Source organism: Zootoca vivipara, chromosome Z2 (genome assembly GCF_965207765.1).
Source record: "Zootoca vivipara chromosome Z2, rZooViv2.hap1.1, whole genome shotgun sequence".
NCBI lineage: Eukaryota > Metazoa > Chordata > Lepidosauria > Squamata > Lacertidae > Zootoca > Zootoca vivipara.
Genome location: NC_142585.1, coordinates 45,053,826 through 45,062,051, shown reverse-complemented (window position 1 = coordinate 45,062,051; position 8,226 = coordinate 45,053,826). Strand labels below are relative to the sequence as shown.

Genomic DNA, 8,226 nt, shown 5'->3' with positions numbered 1-8,226 from the left:
GCTCATTCTTCCGCACCAACCCTTCGCAAAAGCAGGCTCGAGCCCAGGGGGAGGGCAGGAAGGAAAGAGGGCCCTGGCCGCCCCTACCTTCCCCCCTCCCCTGCCTAGGCATGGACCGCAGCAGCGGAGGAGGAGGAGGCAGAGCAGCGACAGAGGAGCAGCGCCGGTTGCAGCCCAGGAGAGTCCCGGCACGTGTGGGTGGAGAAAAGAAGGGAGGGGGAGAGAGGGGGGAATGGGCGGGGGAATTGCATGTTCTAGCATCCGTTAATTTAACGGGCTTCAAGATACTAGTTAAATATAAAAAACTTCCCTAAAGAGGGCAGCCTTCAGATGTCTTTTAAAAATAGGATACCTGTTGGAAGGGCGTTCCACTGGGAGGGTGCCACTACCAAGAAGGCCCTGAGCCTGAGCCTACTTTGCTCTTGGTGACAAGACTGTGTGTTTCCCCACCACCATCAACTCCAGCTCTGCTGACTCTACCAATTGGTTATAAATAACAAATATTTGACTGACTGTTGCTACCTCAAAGACAGCATCTTAAAAAGCAGAGACATCACCTTGCCGACAAAGGTCCGTATAGTTAAAGCTATGGTTTTCCCAGTAGTGATGTATGGAAGTGAGAGCTGGACCATAAAGAAGGCTGATTGCCGAAGAATTGATGCTTTTCAATTATGGTGCTGGAGGAGACTCTTGAGAGTCCCATGGACTGCAAGAAGATCAAACCTATCCATTCTGAAGGAAATCAGCCCTGAGTGCTCACTGGAAGGACAGATCGTGAAACTGAGGCGCCAATACTTTGGCCATCTCATGAGAAGAGAAGACTCCCTGGAAAAGACCCTGATGTTGGGAAAGATTGAGGGCACTAGGAGAAGGGGGCGACAGAGGACGAGATGGTTGGACAGTGTTCTCGAAGCTACCAACATGAGTCTGACCAAACTGCGGGAGGCAGTGGAAGACAGGAGTGCCTGGCGTGCTCTGGTCCATGGGGTCACGAAGAGTCGGACACGACTAAACGACTAAACAACAACAACACCTCAAAGAAAGTGAAGTCATCAGAAAACCCACAATTCCAACAGAACTTCAGAGGCACCTTTAATTGTCAGCCATCGTTTTGAGCGTTGCACAGTATGTAGCCCATCATAGATGCTATATACATGTTCCACAGTGAGAGAAGTGTTATTTTTTTGCTCTGGTTTAATCTGCTTTATATTATTTAAGAGTTCTCATCAAGTCTGAGTAAATCCCATTATTCTGAGGCCATCCATTCCTAACCCTAGAAATTACCAAGGATGCATTTTTCAAAAGTTGCATCTGTCCCGCGTGCATGGCTGTGGCAACAAAGATGAAAATATCACCCAGATAGCATAATATTACAAGATATCTCAGCTGCCAAGGGGGAGAGTATGTTGGGAAAAGTTTATTTGCACAACTGAGGAAATGTCAACTAAGTCGAGAGCTACTTGAAATATTCAACCCTTATCCTGTGGGTATTAAAAAACAACACTCACAAACACAATCATTTTTGAATTGACATGAACTAGATACTAGAATAGGGACCCAGGTGGCGCTGTGGTTAAACCACTGAGCCTAGGGCTTGCTGATCAGAAGGTTGGCGGTTCGAATCCCTGTGACGGGGTGAGCCCCTGTTGCTTGGTCCCAGCTTCTGCCAACCTAGCAGTTCGAAAGCACGTCAAAATGCAAGTAGATAAATAGGAACCGCTACAGCGGGAAGGTAAATGGCGTTTCCATGTGCTGCTCTGGTTTGCCAGAAGTGGCTTTGTCATGCTGGCCACATGACCTGGAAGCTATACGCCGGCTCCCTCGGCCAATAATGTGAGATGAGCGCGCAACCCCAGAGTCGGTCACGACTGGACCTAATGGTCAGGGGTCCCTTTACCTTTACCTTTAGATACTAGAATAATAGAATCATAGAGTTGGAAGAGACCACAAGAGCCATCCAGTCCAACCCCCTGCCAAGCAGGAAACACCATCAAAGCATTCTTGACATATGCCTGTCAAGCCTCTGCTTAAAGACCTCCAAAGAAGGAGACTCCACCACACTTCTTGGCAGCAAATTCCACTGTCGAACAGCTCTTACTGTCAGGAAGTTCTTCCTAATGTTTAGGTGGAAACTTCTTTCTGGTAGTTTGAATCCATTGCTCCGTGTCCGCTTCTCTGGAGCAGCAGAAAACAACCTTTCACCCTCCTCTATATGACATCCTTTTATATATTTGAACATGGCTATCATATCACCCCTTCACCTTCTCTTCTCCAGGCTAAACATACCCAGTTCCCTAAGCCGTTCTAAACTAAAGAGCAGATTGAGCCTTTCAGTGAAATTTGGCATGATATATGCACACAGACACATATTTGTCTGCTTTGTGAGGTGGTCTGAGGGCTACTGTCTTCCCCCCATGTCACTTTACACTTTCCAAGCTGCCTTCATAAAATAATATAATTGTAGAGTTGGCAGAGACTCGAAGGATCATCTAGTCCAACCCCCTGCAATACCTTATACTGACATTGTCAGACCATCTGACAATATGGCTTAAGTATTGCTGGAACTTCAGTGGATCTTCAGAATTTAGGACAGCAATCTCTCCCAGCCCTACCTAAGGATAGAACCTGGGGGTTGAAGCTGATGACACTCAGCTCCACTTCTCCTTTACATCCGCAGGTGAGGCAGTGGAAGTGCTGGAACAGTGTCTTGCCTCAATAATGGACTGGATGAGAGCCAACAAACTGAAACTCAATTCAGTTAAGATTGAGGCACTGTTACAAGAACACATTACACTGATCCTGGTCCAACTGCACTAGCTACCAATAAGTTTCTTGGCCCAATTCAAAGTACTGGCAACACGAGAAAGTTCCTTTTTAACAAGGCATTTGGTTGATCTGATTTACATCCTATGCCCTTTTAATATGTGGTGTTTTTATTCTTATTATGTATTTTGTGGTTTTATATCTTGTTTTTATTCTGTGAACTGCCCTGACACCCCCGGGTACAGGGCGGTATATAAATTCAATAATAATAATAATAATAATAATAATAATAATAATAATAATAATACGTTTTTTTCTGTACGTAAAGACATATAGTTCCAGCCACTTCCTGGAACATTTTGTGAGCATTTTCAAGCCATACAGCAGGTGGGAAGGGTAGTAACTCAACTCCGGAGCATTTGGACACCCCATGAGATTCATCCACTATAACAGCAGAGTCAAGATTTTGGTGGATGCAAGCAATTTTATCTTCAAAATGCTTTGCAAACAAGTCACAGCGAGCTACCATTGGTTCTATCACCTCCTTGGGGCCAGCCTGTAAAAGGCCCTGTACAATCCAGAAAAGCTCTGCCGGATGACATAATGAAGATGCAATGGAGGCAGCAAAGTATGCCTTCTTTGTTGCCTTCACTGCCACTAGGTAGGCTTGATGATGAGCCCTTACCAGTGTCTGGTTGCATTCTTTCGGATCTTTCCTCTGCTTGAGTTCAAGCTCCCAGCTTGTTTCCTTGCCCTAAGCTCTGGAGTATACCAGGGGACTAACCAGGCTCCACAAGGTGGGAGAGGGTGCCAGTCACATCAGCTGGAGCACCAGTCATATCAGCTGGAAAACCACCCAGAGCTATTTGGAATCTCACGGGATCCATCAGCCTTTGAGGGTGGACCTTCCTAATAGGTCCCCTGCCTCTGCGGAGGAGGAAAGGTGCTGTCATCCTAAATCTCAACAGGAAGTGATCTGACCATGGCAAGCGACTGATGTCAATGTCCCCCACCTTCAAATCACCCTCTTCCTGCCCAGTTGAGAAAACAAGGTCCAGAGTGTGGCCTGCCATTTGTGTTGGGCTGGTTACATGTTGGGACAGCCCCATGGTTGTCATGGTGGCCATGAAGTCCTAAGCCACCCCAGAGCCAGCTGCCTCGGCATGGAAGTTGAAGTCTCTCCAGACCCAGCAGTTTGGGAGTCCTCAACACTGCCTCTGAGACCAACTCAGCTCTGTCAGGGAGACTGCTGGGCAGCGTGGCAGGCAGTAAAACAGCAGAATCCCTAATCTGTCCTGATTGCGCAATGCCAGGAATACACACATTCTAGACCCTCCCAAACTGGACAGAAAGCCTGGAGATAGAGGGAGAATCTCTACAGACCACAGCAACTCCCCCTCCCCCAACCATCGAGTCTGGCGTGGTGCTGCACTGAGTACCCAGGTGGGCACAGGTGGGTGAGTACCAACTCCACCCTGTCCACCCACCCAGGTTTTAGTGATACATGCCAGATCAGTGTCCTCATCGTGGATTTGTTAGGGATTTGTTAAAGGATTTGTTAGGGAGGCGGTATCTGCTCATCTGCCCTTAGAAGCATATTATGGATTAGAAACTTTTATTATTTATTTTATTTTATCTATATCTATCTATATCTATCTATCTATCTATCTATCTATCTATCTATCTATCTATCTATCATCTATCATTATTAGAAAAAGAAAGAAATCCAGGAATTCAAACTGGAACCTGCAAATGGACTTCAAATGGACTTCAAAGGGGATTGGCTCAATGAGTCCCTTTGAAGTCATAATGACATCATGCGATGCCCCCATTAGGGGTTGCCTGCGAGAGCAGGGAGGGTGAGATAAGGATGAAACCTGCCAGACACACCCAGTTCCTCATCCCTGTTCTAAATCTAGGATCTTCCCTATTTGCATTCTCTTGGAAAGGAATTCAAAGGAAAGTGGGATAATTGTGAGCTTGTCAGGTCAGTCCCCCATCCAGTATTTTATAGGTAACCGCTTAGTAGCCTCACATTAAAAAACACACACCCTTAATATCCGTGACTACTTTACAATTATGGAATGCACTAGATCTGAATCCCGAAGGGTCGTCTCCAAAGAATAACCTTTATTTGCTTGATTGCTTCTGTTCAGTTAATTCTGCCTAATTACTATTTTCTTCCTATTAGATCCTAATTATATACAGTATTTTCATTATAAAATGTAATGTTTCCCAGAGAGCCATGTCAACTGCACAGGCAATATTACCGCAGGTCTCATTTACTTCATTAAACCAGGGATCAGCAGCATTGCATCTGATTAAAAAATCCGGATAGAGTTTGACACTGGATACGTCTTTCTCCCACAATGCTTATAAGAGTAATTGATAAACATGTGGGCATATATTCTCTTTCTTTCTTGTATATAAAAATATTCCTTCAGTAGCACCTTAAAGACCAACTAAGTTTTTATTTTGGTATGAGCTTTCGTGTGCATGCACACTTCATCAGATACACATGTATATCTGGTGTATCTGAAGAAGTGTGCATGCACACGAAAGCTCATACCAAAATAAAAACTTAGTTGGTCTTTAAGGTGCTACTGAAGGGTTTTTTTTAATTTTGTTTCGACTCAGACCAACACGGCTACCTATCTGTAACTTTCTTATATATGAATGAAATTTCTAAATTATGCTGCATCTTACACAGGGCTCCATTCAGCTAAGTTCTATTTGGGTCATATCCAACTTTAGTCCTACTCTGAGTAGACCTGTTGAGATTGATGGGCACAACTAAGACGGGTACATTAATTTCAATTGGTCTTCTTGGTATAAAACCTGGAATGAATGCACCTGAGTTAGTATTGCTCATCAGTTTCAATGGGTAGAAGTCTTGTAGAAGTGCATTAGATTAGAAGTTCCCCCTGAACATCACAATACCAAGGGACTAGTATGAAAAAAAGCATACATTGTTATGTGTTGTTGTGACATCCAAATCTTCAAGCTGTGTGAGATTCCAGGGGTTCCATGTGCTTACCTAGGATTCATGTTTCCTTTCAGAAATAAGGCACAGCAGAGACTGTGGTGTCTTTAGGATATATGGTTTATTTACACATATATACAACCTGAGCCTACGATGAAGGGGTTCACAGCATTAACACCCCAAAATGGTCTTGTTTCTCCCATAGCCTTAGTTTTGGATTCAGACAGACATAAAAAATTGCTCTTAGTTATTGCTTTGTCTCACCTGCTTCCTGCTTTTCTTCTAGGTCACATTACTGCCAATTCTCAACTCTATACTCTGACTTTTGTCCTTCTATCTCCAGGTGCTCTTGGAAGAAAAATTTCTAGATCCATTTCTTTAGATTGGATGGCTGGGAGGTTGCCAGGGGTTGATGGGGTTACACTCCCTCTGAAAGAGCAGATACGTAGCTTGGGGGTATTCTTGGATCTGTTGTCATTGCTTGAGACTCAGGTGCAATGTTCAAAACTCCAATTGTTCTAGGTGCATTTTGTGACAGGGAATTTCATTAGTGCAAGCAGTTCATGAGCTCTGGGCACAGTACTGTGCCTAAGATTTCCCCATCCTTAGAGGGTTTTTTTTCAGGTGTGTGTGTGGAATAATTTTTATGAAAGATTTTCTTGAATTACAATAGAATGTGCAATCTCTCTCAATCATTGAGTCTCTTAGTTACGTCCAGGTAAGACAATGTTGTATCTAGTATAGAGTTGAAGGGGAAGAGAGGTGGAAGAAGAGAGTAATTCTTTGACTGAAAGGCATATTATGTTTGGGGTGGGGAGAAATATAGCCATGTGGGAATTCCTACAGTGACTCAGAGCTTCCTGGTGGGTCCACTGATACTCTTGAGGCCAGGGGATAAAGGCAGGAAATAAGAAATGTTGTTGGATGGGGTTATTGGGAGGGGGAGCAGGTGAAACATCAATGATATGCGGTATTTCAGGCTAGGGTTGGGTGAATCTGTCAGTTTTGTTTCTCTCAGTTTCTCATTTTTCTATTGGGCTTCTAGAGTTACGAGAGAGGGAGGTGATGGAAACAACAAGAATCTCTCTCCTCCTTATCCATTTTCTCCACACCATGCACAATTTTGTCAGACTGTACTTTTATTTCTGGTTTTTGTGGTTTGTCAGCCACTTCAAGTTTAAAAAGTGGACGCACGTGTTTTAAATAAATAAAGAAAACCTGGCATCCCCCTACCATTTCCTTCTGGCTAACCCTGCCTCCCCCCCCACCCCCCCAATTTCCTCCTCTGTGCTCATTAATTCATTTTGATTCTATTTGCAAACCATTTCCCATGAAATACCTTGAAGCGATTTCACGGTTAAAAATAAGTTCTTCTTTAATTTCTCCTCTTTTATTCTTTTTCACATTAATCTATTGTACAATTTCCAATGAAATATTAACTGAAAAATAAGATAGCAATAAGTACAACTTGATCAATACTAAGGATTAAAAACAATTCCATGCATAAAACCCATTAAAATCAACTTCATATGTATAAACAATTGCAATTTCAGTACAAACACAGACTGAGGGAGTAAACCTCCACGTAAGAGGAAAATTGGGAAAGGAGGTTCTTCAACAGATGCTAGAGACAGCGTCTGATATGTAACGGGAGGGAGTTCGAAATGGAGGTGCCACCATGCTAAAGGCTCCATTCCCAAATTGCACAGAGCAGACCTCCTGATGAGATGGCACCTGCAGGAGGCACTCTCCTGAAGAGCACAGTAATCAGCTGGACATTTAAGAGATTGCCTTTTAGCCATCCTGCTCCCAAGCTGTGTCAGGCCTCACACACCAGAACACCTTGCACTTAGCTCATTAGCTGTGTTGCCATCTTCATCTCCACCTTTGTCTTCTTTGACCCAAGAGGTGATACATTTCCCCTACAAGATGAAATCCTGCCCCCCCTGAATGGACTTCCTCCATGTTGCATATTCTCATTCTCATTCTCTATGCCTCTGATTTTATGCTGTGGCTCGTGCTTTTGATGTCAGCCTAAGTGAGAGAGAAAAGTTAAAAAATTCATAGCTGACCTTTCTATGACACAATCTGCTTCCGTGAGGAGAAGCACCACGCATGGCATATTGGCAGGGCTGATGGGGTGGGCCTCCTTGCTTTCTCACTTACCTTTTACCCACAAAAAAAAGGGGCGGGGGGAAAGGGATATAGTATGGAATGAGTCGGGCACCAGGGGCAGGGTTTAGAAACAGGCTTCCCCAAAAGGGAAACACAGAGAATGAAGTAGAGCCAGTCACACTGCCTCAAAATGTGAGGCTTATGAAAAATAGATACACCTCTACAAAAGGAACATGAATACAAATTGGATCCTTTAAAGGGTGGGGAGCAGGTGCCTTTCAAAACGGAGGATTTTAAGGAGAAACGGTTGGGTATAGGGGGGCAGCGAAGTAGGCATGAAGGAAACATGTCTCTTAAATATCTTC

General features: G+C 44.1%; 1 pseudogene; it reads right to left on the bottom strand.

The window, feature by feature from the left end:
- Positions 1–1,469: 1,469 nt before the first annotated feature.
- On the bottom strand, positions 1,470–4,088 carry LOC148686659 (uncharacterized; annotated as a pseudogene).
- Positions 4,089–8,226: the final 4,138 nt, after the last annotated feature.